General features: G+C 42.7%; 1 protein-coding gene across 4 annotated transcripts in view; it reads left to right on the forward strand.

The window, feature by feature from the left end:
- Window positions 1-2,317: 2,317 nt before the first annotated feature.
- The window catches only part of FYN (FYN proto-oncogene, Src family tyrosine kinase), a 143,521-nt gene continuing 123,659 nt past the window's right edge, over window positions 2,318-22,179 (forward strand). For 3 of the 4 annotated variants that reach the window (XM_032682665.1, XM_032682667.1, XM_032682666.1), the window contains exon 1: window positions 2,320-2,650. The gene's annotated coding sequence lies outside the window, so the exon portion shown is untranslated. Of the gene's footprint in view, window positions 2,651-22,179 lie in introns of all 4 variants that reach the window. The other variant, XM_032682669.1, reaches the window with a different exon arrangement.

A 22,179-nucleotide genomic window follows, 5' to 3' on the forward strand; every position in this document is an offset into this window, starting at 1 on the left:
AAAGAGTGGTAAGTAGTTTTTTGGTTGATTGTTTGGTTTTTTTCTTTGTGCGATGCTGGTTTTAATTCACAGCAAGAGCATTCCAAGATTTGGACAAACACTCTATATTCCCACTTTTTGATTATAAAATTAAATGCATTTTTTTCCTGTAGCTTTTGCAGCAAGATTATCTGGTTGTTTAATTAATTTCCAAGATATTAAGATCCTCAAGAAACCTCTATTGACTTGTGAAGAGGTAAGATTATGTATAATCCCATAAAAAAGGGCGAAGAGGGCTTACAAAAATGCCCCTTTTCCTAAAGCCACATTCTGGTTTTCTGCTGAGAAATCTAGAGTATTAAGACACCATTTGCAGTCCTGACAGTCTCCAAACAGGAACCAGTAGTCAGTTCAGAACAGACTGATAGTCTCCATAACCCTGCTCTGCCTTCAGACTGCTTTGGGCCGGCTGAGGCAGGTTGTTCTCTAGGCAGCAGCTCTGTTCTGTCTGAACTGGTACTTGCTGCCTGCTGGCCCAGTGGATGCAGCCTGTGCTTCTCAAAATCTTTAGGATCAGGATCCCGATCGGTGTTTCTGGAAAGGCAGAATAAGACCTCTCCACTGAGCTGCTGTTATCATCCAAGAGAATGAAAAGCAGAAATTGTTTTTTCGATTGATCCATACATTTATACTCTTGTGTTGTATATATGTTTTATGTAGTAATATAATTTTTTTAAAATAAACAATCTTCATCGAAAGATTAGGAGGGAAACTTAAAATTAGCTAGCCTGAAAATGTTGTTTCTTTTTACATCTATAATCAGGTTTAAAGTGAGAAGTGCCATAAGTGACATTTTATTTTGAAATTACCATCCTTTCCAAATTCTTTATTTGAACTCATGGAACAAACTCTGTTTGGTCCTGAAATGTAATGATCAAGAGTCACCTACACACAACCTACAGTCACCCAGACAGAGAACTGAAACTCCTTCTTGTCATGAACACACAGCTGTAGATATTCTGATAGGAAACAAGGTTATATTTGAACTTGTAAAACTGCAATTTCATCAGGAAATCAAATTGTCAAGATTAAAGAACTCTCTGGTTAAATATCAGCAGCCAAAAATGAAATCCAGGGAGGAGAAGTGAGAGGAAAATGTAAACCTTAGTTATCGAAAACTTGTGTTATATTTTGCTATTTCAACATGTTTAATTAGGTTTCTCTCCCTCTGCATTTGTATCTCTCATGTTCTTGTTGGAGCCTAACTGCAATTTCTTCAATGCTAAGGCAGAAGAGCTTTCCAGCCTAGGAAATAAGGGTGATATACCAGTCTGTCAGTATGGGAGCATCCAAGGTCACAGACAGGGTCATGCTGAGGAGAGGACTTGAAGCTGGAGCATGCGATGCTTTCAGAGGACACTGGAGGTGGATGCAACACCTTGAGAAATGCCAGGAGGATTTATGGCAGTGCTGAGAACCTGAAGGGAACAAAGTGTACAGAGAACTTTTCTAATCATCTGTCTGTGGGGCAGGGTGCACTGTGACTGGAGGACAGCGAAGCCTGCACATCTCTGGGTGCAGTGCAAGACCAAAGCTCCAGCAAAGGTGCCCCGCCGTGCTGTGGGGAAGGCAGGTACACCCCTGGAACACAGTCATGGTGGGGCTGACGCTCCTCTCAACACAGCTGGCCCAAATACTCCGCGATTAAATGTGGAAAATGGAATAAAACCATAACCCTGGAAAACCTCTGCCTATTTCACTGCCACCGTTGTCTTATAACACACCATTGCCAATTTCAAGAATTAGGGATAAAAAAAGAATCGTAAAAGTAAAACAAGACGTCGTCTTTCACAAAGAGGCATAATCTGCTTAAGGTTGTTCTCCCATTCATCGGGGATGCTGAGACGCTCAGCTCACTCCTCCCGCCTCCCGAGGCGCCCCGGCAGGGCGCGGAGCACCGCGAACGGCTCCAGCGGTGGCAGCTGTCGGCCGCGACCCCTGGCAGGGCCCGACCACCCCTTCTCTTCCTCCTGCTCCCGCCTCTTCGCCTCCGGCTTCTCCTCCCGGCCAGCCCGGGGCAGCCCGCGCCACGGCCCCGCCGGGTGCCCGAGGAGCAGCGGTCGCAGCCCGGGGGTGTCTGCGGACGCTGCCCGCCCGCGGCCCCCGAGCCCGCCCCGCCTCCCGCGCCGCCCGCCAATCCCAGCGGCGGGGGCGGTCGGGCGCACTCTGCCATAGGCCGGCGCCGCTGTCAGTCGGGGCGGCCCCGCGGAGGGCGCTGCCGGCTCCGGGCGCTCAGCGGGGCCGGGAGGCGGCGGCGCTGCGGTTGCGCCATCTGTCAGGAGCCCCGGTGGGAGGGAGCGCCCGAGCCGCGCTCGCCCGGGCGGAGCGGAGGCGAGGCGGCAACGACAGCAGCAGCGCGGAGAGCCCGTGCGAGCTCATCCCTGCCCAGGCTGCGGCTCCGCCGCCGCACGGAGTCGCCGCCTCCGCACCCGGCCGCGGCTCGGCGCAGTGCGTCCGCCCCGGGGAGAGGCAGCGGCGCTCCTCGCTGCGGGCGGGCGGGCGGGGGCAGCCGGCGGAGGAGCGGAGCGAGAAGGATGCGAGTGCGGCGGCGCCGCCCCGGCCCCGCGCTGCGCTGAGCCGAGCCCAGCCGAGCCGAGCTGAGCCGCCTTAGGTAACGGAGGGGCCGAAGCCCGCCCGGGGGGGGAGCGGGGGCGGGGGCTGGATAGGTGGATGGATGCATGGATGCTGCGGCGAGTTTGTTTCCTTTGTGCGCCCGAGCGGTGATGGGGTACGGGGGTACCGGGGCGGGGAGGCGGCCGCGCTGCTGTGGATGTCCCCCACGCAGCACACGCGGACCCCACGCCCGATTCCGCCCCGACCGCGGCCCGGGGCGCGGGGAGGGTCGGGGGCAACGCCGGGGACCGGCTGTATGGGGCCCTGCGTGCCCGAGGGTCGCCCATGTCCGTGTCCCCCGCCCCCGCGGCCGCCGGCCGGGGAGAAGGGAGGGGGCGCAGCACAGGGACATATTTGTTGTCGCCGAACTGCGAAAAAGGGGAGGGGGGAAATAAATAAAAAGACCTTCTCTCTCTCTGAAATAAATCGTATAGGATTTTCTCGTCTGTGACAAAGGCCTCTTTCAGGGAAGAAAGAAGGGAAGCACAAAACGCCCAAGGGTGGTAGGATGTGAAAAGAGGCTTGTTTCTTGTCTCTCCCCTAGAGCCTCTCTGTTCCTCCCCAGATGAGGCCGCTGATCTGGTGCCAGTTCCTTTTCAGACACATTTTAGATTAGGGAGAGATACCAAACGCCACACCACGGGTGCCAGCGTTTTGCTGCGTCTGCAGAGCTACGGTGTACGCGTCGCCCGACCTCCTTAATAACGCTCAGTTTGGTCTCTGCTTCCTCGGGAACTCGCCTGATTGCTGCTCCTTGTGGATTCCGCGTGAGCTCTGGGAGAGGGCTGGAGAGGGAAGGGGGGTCACTTTGTGGAAACAAGACATGATACCTTGGTCCGTTCATTGGTGACGGGGAGGGCAGGCCTGAATAGGTGCTGGAGGAGAGTTTAGGATGAGTGGAAAAGCAACCTTCTGCAGTTGCTCATCAATCACTCTGATATGCTCCGATTTTTAAGATGCTAAATAACAAGTGAGAACAGATTAGGCTGTTGAAATGCATACACAGGACTGGGAACGCCTTTGAGACCTTGCCATTTTCCTCCTAGTATACAACCTCCTTAACTCCCACATCCTTCCTTCCACCATTCCTGCAGCTGTAACACTTTCCAGGACCTCCTCCCCCCCCCCCTTTTTTTTTTTTTTTGTCTTGATGTCCTTTTAACTAGCTTCTGGAAGCAGAGAACAATTACAGGTGAAGATCTGTTTGTTTATACGCTGGAGGAGGAAGTGTTTTCATTAGGGTTGACTCGTCTCTCGTGAGGAGGAACAGTAAGCTAAAGGGACAGTGTCAACTTGAAATCCAGAGAATGTGTATGATGAATGGAGAGCTGTGTCCAATATTACACCCACTGTCGAGCTCCCTGCTGGAGATCTGTGGTTTTTATAAGCCTGTCTTCTGACTATGTGGGTTTGTCATGCAGTGAAGGAGTAAAAACACACTTCAAATAAAGTTCTGTTAAGTGAACAAAGGAGTGCAGAAGAAAAATACCAGAGTGGGAAGGAGGAAAGGCAGCATCTCCAACTCCTCAATTACATCCATTGTAGCCACTGCTTGACCCAGTGGGAAACTGAAGGGGCGATAGTTCTTTTTTACAGTCGCACATTTACTTAGTATCAGTAAAGTGGAAAGGTTGTTACCTTTTCCCCAATAGTCCACGAGTTTTCAGCACCTTGGTGTATATGCTCAGAAAACTGGTAGCACTTGATGGATGTCAATAGGTCAGTGGATTTTCACAATATAAGAACAATTTTAAGAAGAATATCTCTTGGGGAAAAGACCATGGGTTCCTTGTTGAGCCCTTTTTACCCCATAGAGCTGTGAGTTTGATGACAAAGAGAGACAAAGATTGCCTAATTAATGCTTCAGAAATTAGTATTTCATTGATAGTAGGCTGCAGATTTGTCATAGTTTGTTGAAATGTTCGTATGCTTCTTAGAGGATGCCTGTAAGCATCCTTCCTCTCCACTTCTAAAAAATTGCTGCCTCATCTGTGTGAATTGTCTTTGGCAAAAGTAACAATTTCCAATATGAAGTTGTCTAATGGTAGGCTGTGGGGTTTTGTGGTTTGTGCTTCAGGCATGTTGTTTCAGAAATTCTGCATTGCCTGCTGGTGAAAGATATGGTAGCATGAAATACCAGTTAAGTATAAAACCCTGAACAGGCCTCTCTGGAAATTATTTTGATGTTGAGTAAATACATGTCTTCAATGACAGACAAACAACTTTGGCATAGGGGCATGGCAGTCAGTGTAAGCCAGAAGTAAAGAAGGTGGTACAGAGAAGTTGCTTATTGGTCATTTTAATAAGTGTCTTTAAAAGTTAGGACCCGTTCATAAATTTCTATTTCATCTGAGTAAAAATAGTGTTGCTGAGGAACTAGTTATTTTACATACTACACTAGGTTCCACAATACCTTTATATGAAATGCCTAAATGGTGTTATCTGAAATGCATGAGTGGAGTCTGATATGGAGAGGGCCTCCATGGCCATTTGTCCTGTAGTTTAGCTGAGTTAAGCTGAATATACTAATCTGGACATGGTATGGGCTGCACTGGATTTATAGTTTAATAAAATTGTGGCTAAAATAAGTGAAAACTGTCCAGCACCTTTGTGATAATTTAACACTTTAATATGGTACATCTACAATATCATATATTTCATGGTGTTAAAAAAAGCTGAGAGCTGTTGGTCATCTTATGCCTGATTACTTTTATTTAACCAGTGTCTTCATTTTGCTGTCTTGATGCATTATAGTGCTTTTACTTCAGGGATAGAAAGAGTTGAAGGCATGTGTTTTCTCTTCATCCTTCTCTCTGGGATGCACATTAATATTTGATTCAAACTTGTTCTGTAAAGTTCTGCTTAATTCAGTTTGGGTACTACTTTGAATATATAATAATAGTGTTTGTTTGTGTCATGGACAGTGCTTTCTAATTTGCTTTATGGGCAGGTCTACTGCTGAGAGTGTATTGTCACAGTGACCTTCCTTTCAGAGGGAGAAAACCAATAATACCCGTCCCTTTCCCACCCCTGCAGCTCCCACAGAAGTGTCTTCACAAGTAATTTTGACCCATTACTCCAAAAACTTGAACCAGCAAATCTAGTTCACATAAGCAATCTCATTGAAATCCAGCAATTAAGGATTCCTTTGGTGATAAAAGGCCTACAGATCTGTATTGTGCAAGTCAGCCATTTACTCAAGTCAAAACCCACAAAAGGGTTTGCGTGTTTCAATGTGGAGCTCCCCAAGACCTTGCTACCAGGGCACTTGCGACCCCTGTGGATCTCACTCCCCTGAGCAAGGGATGTTGCTGCTTGCTGTGCCATGCTGAATGCATTGTGCACCTCAGAGCTGCGTTCCAGAGTGGCAGGGGAAGTGCTACCAGGCTCGCTCAAGGCAAAGTGCCTCAGATGGAGGTGAAACTCCAGGGCTGCATCTGCCTGCCTGCTGGGTGTGCCTGCCTGCTGGGTGTCTCACTTGGTATCACAGTGATTAGGGTTAGCTACTAGAGTTTAAAAACCCTAACCTGCTTTTGATAGGGTAGTAATAATTTATACAAAAAAACCAAAATACACCCACACCTCCCCCCAAAAAAAAAGGAAAAAGAAAAAAAGAAAGAGAAAAACCTTGTGTTTTGTGTTTGAATAGATGATGAACATGCAGGTGTAGAAGAACTGGGATTTCTAGCATTTGCATCCTGTCATGGGTTTTGCTCTTAATGCCTGACTTCCAGACAGAGAAATGACAAGTACAGATTATACATGAAAGGCTGAAGTTGTTTTGGTACATCCAGGAAGTGTATGACACTTCTTAAGGAGTGAGCACGTGAGCCCCGTTAGCACTATGCTATAGGATAGTCTCACTTATTAACTCAAGCACTGGTTTGGTTTCAGGCAGGTAATCTACCTCTTGGTTTGAGAGTGGTCAAGTTAAATCTGTCTGTGGGAGGTATCCTTGAGCCCTGAAACTGGTAACAGGCCTGACCTTAGAGGAGTTTGCAGCCAACGAAAAATACTCTGTTGCTGTCCTTACCACTGGCTGCAGGAAAACAATGACATTTTATAAAGCTTTTTTGGAACTTTCCTTCACTTGGAATGGGAACAAAACTAAACAATATCAGCACTTTTACTGGCGTAGATGAAAAATTAAATTATTTAAAGTCAATCAAAACATGTTACCTCATCTTGCTTCTGACTGTTTTAGGTGGTAACTGGCTATGAAAGCAAGGATTTAACTCAAAATACTGTCATCTGTTTGGAGTAAAATAGAACCTTTGACATCTTGACTTTTTACTGAGGTATAAAATCAGCAACACTTTTGTGGAGCTTTTAGGTATGGATAGAACTAAATCACCTTGCAGAAAATGACTGTCAGATTTTTCCTGACCAGCTCTACTCTTTTTATACCATGAATTTGAATTAATATTTTTCATCTGAAAAAGCTATCAAAAAATATCCTGGCAATGTCAACTGCTATGACTTAGATAGTCTGAGTTAAATTGGTTTTTTGCAAGCGGGGAGAGGACAGCAAATTAATTTTAAACTTCCCTATGCTTCCCAAAATGCAACTCCTTTTTTTTGTATCAAAGACATCCCAATTTGGATGGATCTACTGATGTTGTTTGTGACAAGGTGCCATGGCAAGAGGTTACCCAGTGTTTTCCAGCTCAGCTTCATCTGATTTAGGGAAGTCTTGCACCTCTGAAAGTTGCTTGTTCCATGCTATAATTTTCTAGATTATCTATGAGCATTAAGTCCTTCTTGATTAAGCTAGAAACCTGAATTAAGCTAGAAACTGAGCAAGTCAGTTGATATTCATCACATTGAGATATGGTTTAATGTGATGAATTATACAGGGCAGCTGTGATGTGAGAATGTTTTTGTGAGAACAGAGGAGGCCACCCCTCTGCACTTATTTATTTTGCTATGTTTTGTTGGGGTTTTTAGGAGACAGCAATGATTGGGTGCCTTTTCTAGCCTAGGGAAATTCTTTATTCCGTCCTACTTTAGTTACCCTGTGGCTACAACCAGAAAGGAGGGATGTTGAGTAGCGTCTGTGAGTGATGTGCTCAGTGCTTTAAAGTACAAAGCAGCCCAGTCAGAGCTCCTCAGAGGAGCCAGAGATACTTTTAATAGTATCGAATGCTGTGCTGTGAGAGCAGTTACTGAACTGTCCCCAAAACAAAGGCACGATGGTCAAACAGCCCTAAACAAAGACTTTACCTCACATGGTGCACTTTGCTTCACAGCTCTTGGGGTGGCCTATGGAGGAGCTTCTGCACATCCTCGATGCTGCCTTGCAACGGCTCTGGGAGCTCTAAAAGACAGATAAACATCTAAAGGTTTGGCTATGTAAGGGTGATTTTAACATGAAATAGAGACCTTACACTTCAGACAAACTGTACCATCATTAGCGGAGTTTCCAGAAATGCTTGAAAAATGTTGATTTATCCACCAAAGTGATGTTGCTTGCAGTGGCGAATTTGGAAACTGTTTTAAGCTAAAAGTGATTGTAATGGCACCAGCACAACATATGAAGAAGCAGAGAAGTACCTGGGGCAGAGGGATATTGAACAGACTAAGGGAAGAGCTGGCTGAAGCAGGTAGAGAAAGCTGCCCTTGAGTGTGTGTGTGTGTGTGTACACATACATTTGCTTTAACAGAAAAGAAGTGTTTGGCACCACTTAAACATGAAAATAACTCTTGATTTAGTGATTTGGTGATTTTGGGAGGAACAAGGAGGAAACCTCAAATGATTGGCTTGGCTTGGATGAAATATCTTCTCCGAAATTGTCTGTTTCCTCTTGGCTCCAGTTTTCCCATGTTAACAGATTTGACCAAAATAGTTCTCAAGCCTTATTGGTATAGTCTAAAATGAAAATATTATCGCCAGATAATCATATCAGGTCTCAGTTTGCTATATGAAGCTATACAGAGAAGTTAAACAGGCTATGAAAATGAAGATTAGTATTAAACACCCACTCATGGTTTGTTTTTCTTTGAGAAAAAATTTTCTGTTCTATGAGAGTTCTCTAACGACCTATCTGGTGGTTCCTAGCATCCTTTTTCTTTACAGTTTTTATTATTCTACTTGTAGCATGAGTTGGTGGGTTTTTTTCAAACAAATAAACTTTAACATTTATTTGAAGGCTTTTTATTGTGTGAATAAAGATCTTTCAACCTCCTTTGTTTTTCAACTTGTGTGTGAAAGATCACTTTGCGTAACATTGATCTTTGACTTGCAGCTGCACCACTTACAAAAAAGACAGCTCTGAAGGTTTTCCTGACATGACTCTGGAATATCATGTATTTCCTATCTTGGCTCCTGATAACAATGTACAGATAATTGTGGAATTTTTTTTAATTTATTTTTTTTTTACAAATATATTGGGCTTTTCTCTTTTGTGCCTGACCTTTAAACCACAGAATTGCTCTGGGCTTATAATTGAAGTTGATGCTCTTGCCCAGAATAATTGGGAAGACTTGTTACTGGTTAGTTCAGAAGTTCTCCAAGCCAGAAGCCACCACAGTGTGCTGTGTCACAGCATCATGCTGGAAGATAAAAGTGCTGGGCATGTAGCTGGAGCTGAGATTAGCAGGGGTATTGGTGAATGACCTTGTGTCGATTCTGAGCTGACAGTGAAACTCACAATATGAGTTCCCACAGACTTTTTCCCTCTCTTTCTAGCCTGTACAAACTTCACAACTACAGTAATGAGGGCTGTGGCTGTCTGTATCAACCAGCATCCCAGGACTCTGATGGCTGTATTAACTGTCTGGAAAAAAAAAAATACAGCAGAACCTTGTCTGTTACTTTCTAATTTTTGGACTTACATCACTTCTCTACAGAAGTACTTTTCCTTTTTCTAGCACAACTTAATTCCATGCCTGGTCATTTCTTGGGACATAGCATATGACCCGCTGATACCCCTGTTTGGAAGATGGTGATGATTGTGTCCTACAGCCAGCTGCTTTCACACGGGGGATGGGGGAGGAGAGCAGATGTAAGCAAAAGCATGTCTTGAACCCCTAAAAGAAAGGATATTTGTTTGTTCCTGGGACTGTGTTTTTATTTGTGGGCAGCCCCTCACTAGGAAGCTATGATATATTTTTCCAGGAAAAAAAAAGCATCTCCAAGACTCGGAATGAAAACCTCTATTGTCTGACTAGGCAATTAGACTGTTTCTTGTCTTAAACTATATGTAAATGCTCAGTGTTTGTTCTTAGTGGTGAAGTTCATGGTGGAGGGGCTTTATTATGGTGAAGTTAATGACCTCTTGCATGTTTCTAGACCTCTCTGTGAACAGGTCCTCTTGCACACTATCTCTGTATGCTAATAAAGTTTGAAAACAGAAGATCTGAATAATAAGATTACAGAGGGGGAGCCCACATCCAATCAGATTTTTGTCTAAAGACCAACAAAAATGCCAGTTCTGTTGCCTGTCTGCCTCCCTGGGAAGTAACTGGAAACTCTGAAATTTCCTTCTGGGATTTGTCTTTTGTCTATTGTGATATAACCAATAGATTATGAAATTTCTGGATGTTATCACTGTGGACAACATTTGGATTGATGATTTCTGCAAGAGACAGTCTCAGTCCCATTTCCAAAGTATTTGGTAATGTCTTGATGGTTTCACTCTTCGAGAGGGAATAAAACTATTTAAAGCTAATCCTTTGAATAGCACAGTATTTGAGGTCATTCATAATTTTAATTTACAGTCTTTAGCTGAATATGCAGGCCTTTTGTTCCAAGTATTAGGTTCTCCAGGTATCTTTGAATGGTCAGTGATTTTTATATTCATAAGACCTCACACTTTGGACAGGTGAGGAGGAATAGCAAATGGATTTTTATTTTATTTTTATTTTTTACCCTTTTTTCTATTTTTTCTCAGAAAGGCTGAGACAAACCACCTTTAAAGGGGAAAAAAAGGGGTGTTTAATGCAACACATTTTATTAGCTGCAGTCACCGTTGAAAAAATTTGTAAGCCCATCAGCTTAACTGTGATAAGGTCAGTGTACAGGGGCTGACAACCTGAAGAGCCACATTTAACTCTCAGGATAGCAGACTGTATGCTCTCAAAACCCCCACACATAGCATTGACTTCTGTTTCTTTTGATCACTTCACTAGGAACTTCACTTCTGTAGAGAAAGTAATGAGCCCAAAAATTTGGCTGAGAAGAGAGCCACTAAATGTTGTGACCCCGTGGAAGAAACATCCCTTACATCTGAAGGTCGAAAGTGACCTTTTGTGCATTGGGGGAGGTAGAAGACAAGCATTGACTGTCTTTCTTGCTTAGGGCAGCATTACTGACATGCTTAAAAACTGCAGAACTTCTTGTCCTAATGTTCAAGTGGGGCTGCCAAAAAGGAACAAATAAGGCTGCAGATAAAATACGCAGGGAAGACTGTGTCCCTCTTCCTCCTCCTCAGTCATCACAGGCAGGATGGGGACAGCATCAGTTTGCACAACTTGATGACTCGACACTCGGAACAATTTGCTGCTGGTCCTGTAAAAGATTAAAAAGCTTCTTTCATTTATAGACTTTTCTAAAATCATGAGCTTCCTCTGGCCATCAGTGTGATTCAGTGACCTCTTTAAGGTGGTGATGTCTCTGCTCTTGCTACATTTTTAGCAAGTCTTAATTCAAACTTGTGAATTGTGAGGTTACATTGTTTGGGCTTTTGGGTTTTTTTGTTTCCTCCCCATGCAATAGGGCTAGGTCTGCTTTATGAAGCTGACTGTATGGATATAGGTGTTAAATGAGTCACCCAAATCTTCCTTTTGTGGTCTGCTCCTCCATGACTTGCCGCGTAAGTTTGTGTCTTGCAGAAGATAGCTGTCATCCTTTTAGAGCTAGTGTGGCACAGCAGGACTCTGCTGAGAATAATCTAGGCCTGAAAGCAATGACAGCATAGCTTTGGTTTTACTTCCTTGGCTAGAGCAAGTCTAGGACTCAGGATACATCTGCACGGCACTATGCCAAGATGGGCAGAAGAGCTCATGTGGGGGAGCCAGGATAGCTGCACCATCCCAGGAAGAGCATCATGCTAATGTGCCTGCACTGCTTCCAGGACCACTATGATATGTTCATGATTGCTGTGAGTGTATCTGTGTGGCAATGTGTGGTGCTGTAGAGGCTGCACTTTACTTTTTGACATAAAGGAGAAGAGACATGAGAGCAATGAGCAGAAAAAGTGGATTAACTACATGAATGTTTATTTTCATAGCACCAAAGACTACTCAAATGAGCTTTTTTAAAAGTTGTTACTAAACTTTAAAGAAATCCTTTTTTATTATTATTTTCTTTTTTTTTTTTTACATTATCTGCCCCACTAAAGAACAGTGGTTATGTTCCTTAGGAGTTTCATCTGTAAGAGCTACCCACATACTGCTACAACAGTATGCAGTCTTTATTTTCCATCGTCCTTCTTTAAAGCAGGATGCATTCAAATTATATTACCTTGAGAACTGTAGAGTATTTCTTGATGAGGGAGATTTTACCAAAGTAAACTGGTTCAGAAGACTTGCTGTCTCAAGTTTAATTTTGAAGTTCTAATACATTTCTGTAGATTTCTTAATGCTACTGGACCACTGTTGACAGTCTCTTCCAAAAGTGAAATATCTTATGAAAATGCAGGTGTAAGCAACTCTGCAAGGGAAATAAAATGTGTGTTTGCTGATAAGGTAGTCACCCCAAACTATGATAAGAATTTTTTCCATAATCAGCAATATGTTGCTACTGTGAGTTATAATTTCTGAGAAAATATCTTGAAAATGACTGTCAAACCACGTCATGTAGATTTACTTCATGATTGTTGGTATGGGAACTTGCTAAACCTTTGTAAATTGTGACAATTATTTAGCTTTGAACTCTTTCACATCAGACCTTAAAGAAGGAGGTTGGGAGACGAGAAACTGTTGTTTTAAGGAATGATGACCTACATTTTTTTTCGCAATCATATTGTAAAAATTTATTTTCTGTAACTGATCTCTCTCTAGAGCTAAAAGATTGCTTTCTAAAAGTACTTTTTAATAGTTCTTCCATTAAACTACTTTTTAATAGTCCTTCTAACTTCTCTGAGGTAAGCTCTAGGTTTGAAGGAAACAATCTCCCTGAACAGAATATGGATAACTTCAAAGCCAGGGCCTCATCCAGACAGGTTTTATGTATCTCCCAGGGCAGACTGAACAAACTCAGCTCTCAATCTCCCCTTCATACGTCAAGTGCTTCAGTATCTTGGTGGCCATCCACTGGACTCACTCCAGTGTGTCAATCTTTCTTTTCCCAGGACTCCTCAAACCAGGCTCCAGATGTGGTCTCACAAATGCTGCATAGAAAGAAATAATTACTTCCCTCCACCTGTCAGCTAATTAAATTTCTTATTTGGTGCCAGAGCTTCAGTTGCTGTCAATTGTCTTCATTTCTCTCAATCTGGAGCTGGTGGAAACTCTCCCTTACAGGGGAGTACTCATAGAATTCTGTCATCTCAGAAAGAGCTGGAACAGAGATGGCCCTTTGCTTCCATTACATGAAGCAGATGACCAATCCAGTGTTTACATACAGAAAACTGCAAAGGTTTTCCATTTCACTTTAGTGAATTTTTGCACCAGACTTTCACGCTTCATACAGCAATATAACCTGAAGCAGAAAGATTGCATCACATGTTTTGGTAAAACAGTGAAGAAAATGCATAGTAAATACCATATGCAAAAAGGTGCTTTATGTGTATTCTGTTTGTTTTCCTGGTAGTACTTTAGCTATTTGCTTAGTTACCCACTTAAAAGTGAATGTTTGATAGCAAATATGAAGATTGAAATAACAGGCGCGCCACCCAGATGAGCCTCACAGGAGCTGTGGGACAAAAACTTGTGCTTAAAATTTTATAGCCAGAAGGTGTTTCTTCTCCACTAGATTTCTGAGACTCTGTCATTGTGAGTTGGGCTATTACAGGTGGCTGAAGTACAAAGTACATGTGACTAACTGTAGTCTGTGCTTTTAAAAGGTTTGATCATCCTACGCTATTTAATTATTTTTTTCAAACACACACAAAATGAAAATTTCATGATTGGTGGTTTAAGTACTTAAATTAATATTTGCTTGAAAAAACAGAACAATTGGAATACAAGATAAACCCCCAACCATCACCGAACCTGTGCACATGGGCCTTACCCTACAGTTGTTGCTGCTTCTTGGAGTATGTGGCTCACAGCACTTAGTTCAGGCATCCTCACACCCCAGTTGTGGGAGAGCAGCTAAACGTGTAAATCTTCTACATGCATATGCCTGCTTTAATGTGTAAAATATTAGTATTTAGCTTAGGAAATTCTGGCTCACAAAGAGCTGTGGCAAGGGAAGCGTCTGAGGTGTTGAGTGGGTACTGTCGGCTGCTTGACTGACTGGTGGTTAGGTAAGTGGCTGGGCTGCGTGGTTCCTGTACCTGGAGGACCTCCCGTGTATTCTATCAAAGAAAAAGGAAGCCTTAACAGTCCCATGGGGTAAAAGGAAGCATTGGTAGAGAGGTTTGAGCTGGGAAGGTGGACAAGAGAGAGGAAATGTCAGGCTGCTTTTTTTGTGGGTTTTTTTTGGTTTTTGGTTTTTTGGGGTTTTTTTACCTTCAGTATTTATCCCCACCAGGGAACTTGTTCAAAGTCTCCCTTCCTACTTTGGCTGTTGTCACCATTGTTTTCCTCCTGTGATTTTAGTTTGGGTATTTATTCTCACTCTGTGTCACTGACTGTGGCTGCCAGAGGCTCTTTTAGTGGTCCCTCTTTCATCTGTTTTGTTTCCATAACCCTGCTTATAGCAATCCTGTCTTCATGCTTGCTTACCTCAGTCTTCTCCATTGCTCACCTTCCTTGCCTTGCCTGCAAATCCTCTCATGTCCAAACAAAAATGAGCTGTTTATCCTTGAGGTAATGGGTGCTCACAATGCTCTGATTACAATACTGCAGAACTGCTTATATTCACGGCAATTAAAAATTAAAAAGATTATTTCTTTGCCCTACCCCAGAAAATTAGTTGTATTTTTTCACTCAGTACAGTTATCACTGTAGGCCTACTTGACTGCAGCTCAGAGGTAAACAAGAAGCCCCTCCTGGTGTGGAAGCAACCCTTTGGTTACCCAGTTTGTTCAGGTTACCCAAGCATTGTTGCGTAGCAGAAAGACGGTATGCAAGAGAGACATCAAAGTGGAGACATACTACTAATCTGATCGCTGTATTATATGGGGAAATGGAGAGTTTTGCAGTTGACAGTAAATAATGCACACATACCCTGCCTCGGCCCCCTGAGGACATAGACCTTCCACAGCTACTCTTGGCAGTGATGGTGAACAGCTCTCACTGTAGCTGCTCAGGTGAGGTTGACCATCTCAGGCAGGTGCATGCTTTTATTTATTTGCTTTTATATTAGTCAGAAACTAGGGTTGCTTGGTGCAGTATATCTCATGGGGAGACAGTGAGAGTTGAAAACTTTTAGAATTTTTGTTCCAGTTTTGATTTAAGTTGTATGAAAAGCTCACAAGTTTTCTGGTGTTTGGTTGCAGCTTAAGTAAAATAATTTCAGTGGGAAGATGAGGGGGATGTGTATCAGCTCATACTTAGTGTTTGTTTAAAGGAATTATGCAAGATAAAACTTAGGTTATTGTTAACGAGTGATCACAAAAGATATCCTCTCCAAAGAGTGTGACTTGTATTATTTTGGTGGAAACTTCAGCAAATGAGGCAACAGCAGCACTGAGTGTAGGAGATCAGTACCTACTCCAGACAATGCCAGCCTTTTAGTCTTCTGTATCTTGACCCTGACCACACATTTGAGTAAAATTTGGATGGTGGCAAGACTGAAATCAAGCGTTACCAACCTCAAATGTTTAAATATTGCAGTGGTTTTGGGCAAGAGGAAGAAGAGGACAGAGTATGTTACATGGGTTCATTTGGCCACTGAGGTCCAAGGTAGTCTGGTGGGAGCTGCTGCTGAAGATCTCAAAGGTGGATATCTTTTTCTTATGGAATAAATGTGTATGTACTTGTCAGCACCTTCTAATTAAATCTAAGACATTCAAATCATATTGGAGATCGGCTCCACCAGTGTGACTCAGGTATTTTTAATATATATTTTTTGATTACCCTGTCTGGAAGACTAGTTGGTAGAGTTGATTTGTGGCTGATGTATGCTCTTTTGAAATTGCTGATACATAAATAGGTGTAGTAGAGGCTGATCCTAAAAATATTCTCAGTTTTCTTATGTTAACGTTGGCAGATGTTTCTAAGCAATGTGCTGTCTTCTTTGTATATAGTTTTTTAATGTCTCTGGCAAAAAAAAAGAACAAAACAAAAACAAATTAAAGGGAAGGCCTCTATAAAAGGAGCGGTAAGAGCTGGAACATTGCTCAGTATGAGGCACTGGAGGTCATTCCAGTGTGCTGTTTAGGAGAAATAAGTAATTTAAAACCGTTTTCTCTTCTCTGTTTTGCAATAGTTGAAACATTATCAGTACTGTCCAAACAGACAAGCCCACCAACTCCCTGCACTTCACCCCCTCTACCCTGGCCAAATATCATACCCTCCTGAAGATGCAGATACCTTCCAGTATAGCTGACCTTGGGCTGTTCAAACACACTGGCTGCCTGAGTGCAATATATGTATGAACTGAAAATGTCAGAAACGGTCCTTTTATGTTACAGATGTGAGTCAATTTTTTTTTTCATCGTCTTGTGACTTTATTCTCTGACAAGCATGTGGTGGCTCACCACTTGAAAAGCAGTGCCTTGGGTTTTGACCCTAAGCACATTATGTGTTGACTGCTGTTTTAAGGTGCCTCTTTATTCCCTCTGGTTCTTTGTTGTAGGAATTTCCAAGTGTCAGTTTTGTCAAGAATTGCTTTTTAGCAACTTAAAAGCGATTATCACATTTGCTAAGAGGCAAAGTAAGGAATATAATGTGTTAAAACAAAAACTGGTTGGGAGGGTCTCAAATAACTTTAAATCATAATTTTGGAAACTGCCTTTGCTGGTGCATTTAAATCTGAGTATATGCCACATGCTTGGACTAGAGGTATAGTACTTGCCATTGCCTGTACATATAGACAACTGGTTTTGAACACGTTTTTCTTTTTGGGTAGTGGAAGAATATGTTAAAGAAGGCATGTGACCCCTTTTTGACTCAAAGGGAGAGAGACCTGGATGATGATTTTTATTAGTTAACCGTGGCTGAATCTTGAAAAAAAGCAGCATAAACCTTCTTGGCAGTATTTTTCTTAGTTGTTTGGGGTTTTTTTTTCACTTTACCTTATGTTCACAAGAAACTGCTAACCTAATTTTCTTATTCCTATGACAGATCATTTGTGATGAGTTGCCAGAATTCCCCAAATAGATTTTAAGATCCTTGTTAGCACCTGTGGGTTAGGTTCCTTTGCTTCAATTTTTAATACCAGTTCATTTTTTTCCTTTGTACAAATTTGCATTCTTTAGGAGGAATATTTTTCAAACAAAGAAAGATTAATAATATGAAGTATAAGAAATTCTTTGGGTCTACATAATGAATATTTGAAGATTTGTGCCACTTTTATGGCTTTCTGAAACTGTACCTGAAGTCTCCTGTTTCTGTAGTGTGAGGGACCATACAGTACAGTTGACTGTATATTGCAAAATTTAAAAATACTAAAGAGTACAGTGTGGGGTTTAATACAGAAAAGAAATAAGTGTTAAAAGCATGGATTTTTGCATAATCTAGATTTCTTGTAGGCATAAGCCTTAAGTGGTTTGTTCACTTGTCCCTCAAACTTGGAGTGTTTTGATCTTTTAGAGTAAATTTGAAGATGACTGTGAATGATGTTCATGACTGGTTTTTTTCAGGAGAGGCAGGTATGCAGAGGAGACACTATGCTTTTAACCCTCCTGAAGGGACTGTTGAATTTGGTGCTTGTGGATGTCAAACAACTGAATACTGCCAAACCAAGTCAGCATGTACGTTTTGCTTAACTAGCATAACTCTTCTCTCATTTCTTTAGGGTGTCAGGAGACATGGAACAAAAGGGTAGGTGAAAGGGAATGCTCAACAATACAATTGACTAGGAAGTAAGGAGGAGAACAGGAGGATGCACCAGCAGGAAACAAAACTTTGTTGACCCGGTGATTACAACTTGGTATTTAAATTGTGACCCTTATTTGTAGGAAGTTTAAAACTGTAGCTACTTGATATCTGAGTAACAATTTTTAATTTTTTTTTAATGCAGAATCTTAATCAGTAGGCTTGTTTTTCGGGCTTTTATAGAGCAAAAGTAACCGAAGCCACTTGAACTCACAATGCTCAATAGAGAATTTGAAAGCCTGATAGCCAGTTTGCCTTCTAGGCATACCCAGCAATCTCCCAGACTCGCTCTACCAGCCAGTCATGGAATTTTAGTGACATGAATTGACTGCATCTATGGTTGAGTAATATTTCTCTTCAAGTCTGCTGGAAGAATGGTTGACTTGTGTGTAATATAATGCCTTACTATTCTTAAATTCACATAGATAATATGCAAAATGCATAAAATGTCCCAAAAGTAATGTTTCATTTGTATCCCTCTCATGCTCCAGAAGTTCAGGAGCGGTCTGCTTGATCCCTTTAAGGTCTTGCTGATCTGATTTCAGTGACAGTTATAGAAACTACTTGGTATAAGAGAAATTTGGGGCTGAAAAGTGCAGAAAGGGGAGCAAACAAAATGTTTCATTCCGTTTCTGGGCTGAGGTTTATATCTCTGTGCTTTAGTGTAGAAGTTTTGACTATGGCCAGCCCTTTCCTCTGGGAGTTTCTGACCCATCATACTTGTTCTGCGTTTTCAACAGCAATGAAGGTACATGCTGCTTTTTTTTTCTTTTACTAGACTTCTTCAAGATAAGTTTATCCACTAGAGCAAAAGAAGGAAGAAGGAGTGAGGGGAGAGGAAGAAATGTATTGCTGCGATTTTTAGGGAGTGAGAAACTTGGTGTTTCTTGGGACTTCCTGTTAAACATCAAATGGTTTGTCAATTTTGTTAACTATCTTTTACGCTTTTTATTTTTTGTAGGTAAGCATCCTGCATTAGTTCTCACTGAGTAGAGGTGGACAAACTGTGCCACCTTGGCTTAATCTGATATTATCTTTTGTTAAACTGATACAGTGAAAGGGATTTATCTGTGCATGTGTGGGCTCTACTTAATAGATTTATTCAACACTTGACGGAGTTGGGGGGGTGGTTTGTTTGTTTTGGGCTTGCTTTGGTTTGGCTTTCTATATGTTATTGTTCTGGGGTCTGCCCTTCTAGTGGATGCTGCACCCTGGTAGTCATGATGAAGTAGTGCTCTTCTGCACAGAGCTCTGAGCTGGACATCTATAGTTACTCTGAGTTACATGGTTTGTGTTGGTTACACCGTCCTGTTAGGTACAGAAGCCTGTGGGAGAGCAGAAGGGATGTGTCTCCCCATCATAGGCTGCTCACACCTAGGTTGCTTGCTCAGACTGGGGTGTTGAGCCTGCTCTTGGTGAAAAGGGTAAAAGGGGGTGTAGGTGTCTGTCCCTCTGTCCTCACCGCTGTTACTAGAGTACCTGGGCTGACATGTGAGTGCAAAGGCATCCCACAAGTTGTAGGCTGGCTGAGCTCCAGATGCGCCACTCTAAACTCCAGAAGATTTAGCTGTGGATACTCCCGTCTGGCACAATCTCTCTTTTCTTTCCAGTGATCTTCACCTAAACTGGTATGGAGAAGTGTCCAGAAGAAAAATATAATGCACATAGTAATTTGGTTTTATTGTCTTCCCTGCATTATATATTTGTGGGGTCTGCTAATAGATGTCCAGAACAGATCATTTCACAGCTACTTCAGAGAGTTAGGAGCTTGCAGTTGCAGTAGCTGTGCTGGTTTTCAAGAGGGACTTTTTATGGTCCTCATAGAGGAGGGTGAAATGTTTGGAGATGTGTCACTCCAAAAGTATTGTCAGTACTTCTATACTGATAATCTACTGCTTCTCTAAGGGCAGTTGGGTTTCTTAAGTTATAGGTATGCCACAGAATAGTCTTTATTTGCCAGTTCAGTTACAAATACTTACCGAGAGCTTTCTGGCTGCTGTTAGAGCATGTACATGAGCAATGTTCAGTAATGAGTGCTAAGTGGGAGGAGTGCCTGCCCATAATCTTTACCAAGTATCTCACATGGCTTTTTGCAGTGTCTGTATCCAGTACTGACTTAACATATATGTATTTAAATTAGCATTGACTCAGGCTAGGTCTTAAACCGAAAAGCACGCAAGCATGTTGAAATAAGGGCAGGCGGACGCCAGTGAGGTTTTATGAATCCTGCTTTTCTGAGAACAGCTTCAGAAAGTGATACAAAGTTGTGCATTGTAGAAACTTTGGACGGGGAGGGGCTTAAATCGTTGCAGTCCTAAGGGTACAATAAGATACAGTGAACACAGGTTATTCCAGGGGGGTTCAAGGGAAGAGCATCTCCTACTGCCCTCTTTACGCTTCAGTTATTGGAGAGCTTCTAATATCCAGACATCATCAGTATTTGTACAGAGCATCTCTGTTATCATCTTTTGTGTACTTGGAGAAACAGAGGACCAAAAGGGCACAGGTCCTGAAAGCTTGTCTGTTCCTACCTGTGTTTCTTATGCAAGTAAAATGCACTGTCACTTTGTAAAAACATTCTTCATCTTTCAAGGCGGCTCATGTGCTGCCTTCCCATTCTCTCTCCTTTTTAATCAAGCTGACCAATCCTCTAGCCTCTCTGCATAGGCCACAGCAGAGAAAAGACTTTCAAGCAGGTTGACAAGAGGTCATGAGTTCCGGAGTCCACTATGTCTAATCTGGAGTTAATTGAACTGAGGATTTGAGGGCTTGAGTTCTTTCCTTCTGCTGGTAGCAACAACCCATGAAATCTATTGATAAATGAAGTGGTGTGTACCCCTCTGTCCTCCCCCTCGATTGTGGTTAGCACAGTGGCAAAACCAGCAGGAAGTTTCCAATTTCTCTCTGAGCTTAAAAAGGAGAGACTGCATCAGCCTGTTGGTTAATCACAGGCACTCCTGTGATGAGAATTTCTCAGGGGATTGGAAAGGTTTGCTCCTAACAATCTTAAAATAGTTTCATTTCAAAGAACATTTCCGTGATTTTTTTTTTTCTGATGTCAAGGATGTTCAAGTGCTTGCAGCATTAGTGTGTGTATTACAGTTCGGGTTTTAGTTGCATGATATGATCTTGGGCTTTTCATCTGACAGGATCCCAGTTTCCTACAGTGCACTATGGAGCAAACTGAGACAGTAACAGGAGAGATTGGCTCCTGCCGAATCACAGCTTCATCTGTTGCAGGAGCTGGGAGGTGCCATGTGAAAGAGGTAGGGAAGTTTAAAGGAAGGAAAAGGCAAGGGTCTGCTAGGCATCTGGGAAAGAAACTCCACTTAAGCACACATCGTTATGAGAAGTGACTTATTTTGCTGCGTAGCCCCACCAGTAGACTGTGCAGTGACTGGAGAAGTGTCAAGTACGTGCAACTGCAAAGGAAGTCAATAGACTCATTGCTGTGGGTGTACTGAATAGTCAGGCCTTGGTTGTCTCAGACTGGGCACCTAAATAAAGAATACTTTTGAATTTATCTTCTCTTTGTCATCAAGTACCAATAGTACTCCTGGTGTCTCAGGATGCTATAAAAAAATGCATGCTTTGTGAGGGAAAACTTGTGCACTGAGTGGTGCAGGGACCCATGAGTGAACTGGTTGTGTTTCTGGAGCAGGCTGGGAAGAGAATTCTGTGAAATGACAGTGAATGTCAAAAACAAAAAAAAAAAGGTATTAGATGTCCATGTTGAATAAGGACCAGCCATTTTAGGCACTGAAGAGGATACTGTGCTCATATGGGAAACTTTTCGTGTGACCATGTAATTAAGAACTACATCACAGTGAAGTCATGGGCAGGCTGGGGGAGGGCAGGCAAATGCAAGCAGCACAACCAGTAGCAGCCCTGGAAAGTCTAGCATTTGTGTGCATAATTTCATACATAACCGTAATATTTTTGTCATGCAAATGCATGTCATTGGTCTTTTAATATGAATTTGCAGTGAGATGAGAGAGAGCGAAAGCTGAGGTGTGAAGCTTTGTGTTGTTCAGGTATGAAGCAGCACACTTAATATCCGGAGAGGTCTCACCGCGAACTGGTGTTGCAAGTCAGCACATGTGAACCACACTAATTTGCTGTTGCCTGCTGTGCTTGTGGCAAAGATGACAAACCAGCCTTTGTGAGAATGAGAAACCAGAGACACAATGCAGAATGGAAATTTGGTGCTGTTGGGGCTGTAGGCGTTCACAGGCTATGTTCCTGTGGGTGGGAGGGTGTTGTACATGTGTGTATGTGGGGGGGGGAGTGGTCTGTGCCACAGGTTGGCTTTCTGAGGCATCCCAGTGGGTTAGGGACAGAGTGGCTTGTACTGCAAGGAAACCTGGCACCCTGGAGGAGCTTACAACTCTGACTTCTGTTTTTCTAATTATCTGGCTCTGTTTTGGGGTGACTGGA

This window comes from Chiroxiphia lanceolata, chromosome 3, assembly GCF_009829145.1.
Source record: "Chiroxiphia lanceolata isolate bChiLan1 chromosome 3, bChiLan1.pri, whole genome shotgun sequence".
Classification (NCBI taxonomy): Eukaryota; Metazoa; Chordata; class Aves; order Passeriformes; family Pipridae; genus Chiroxiphia; species Chiroxiphia lanceolata.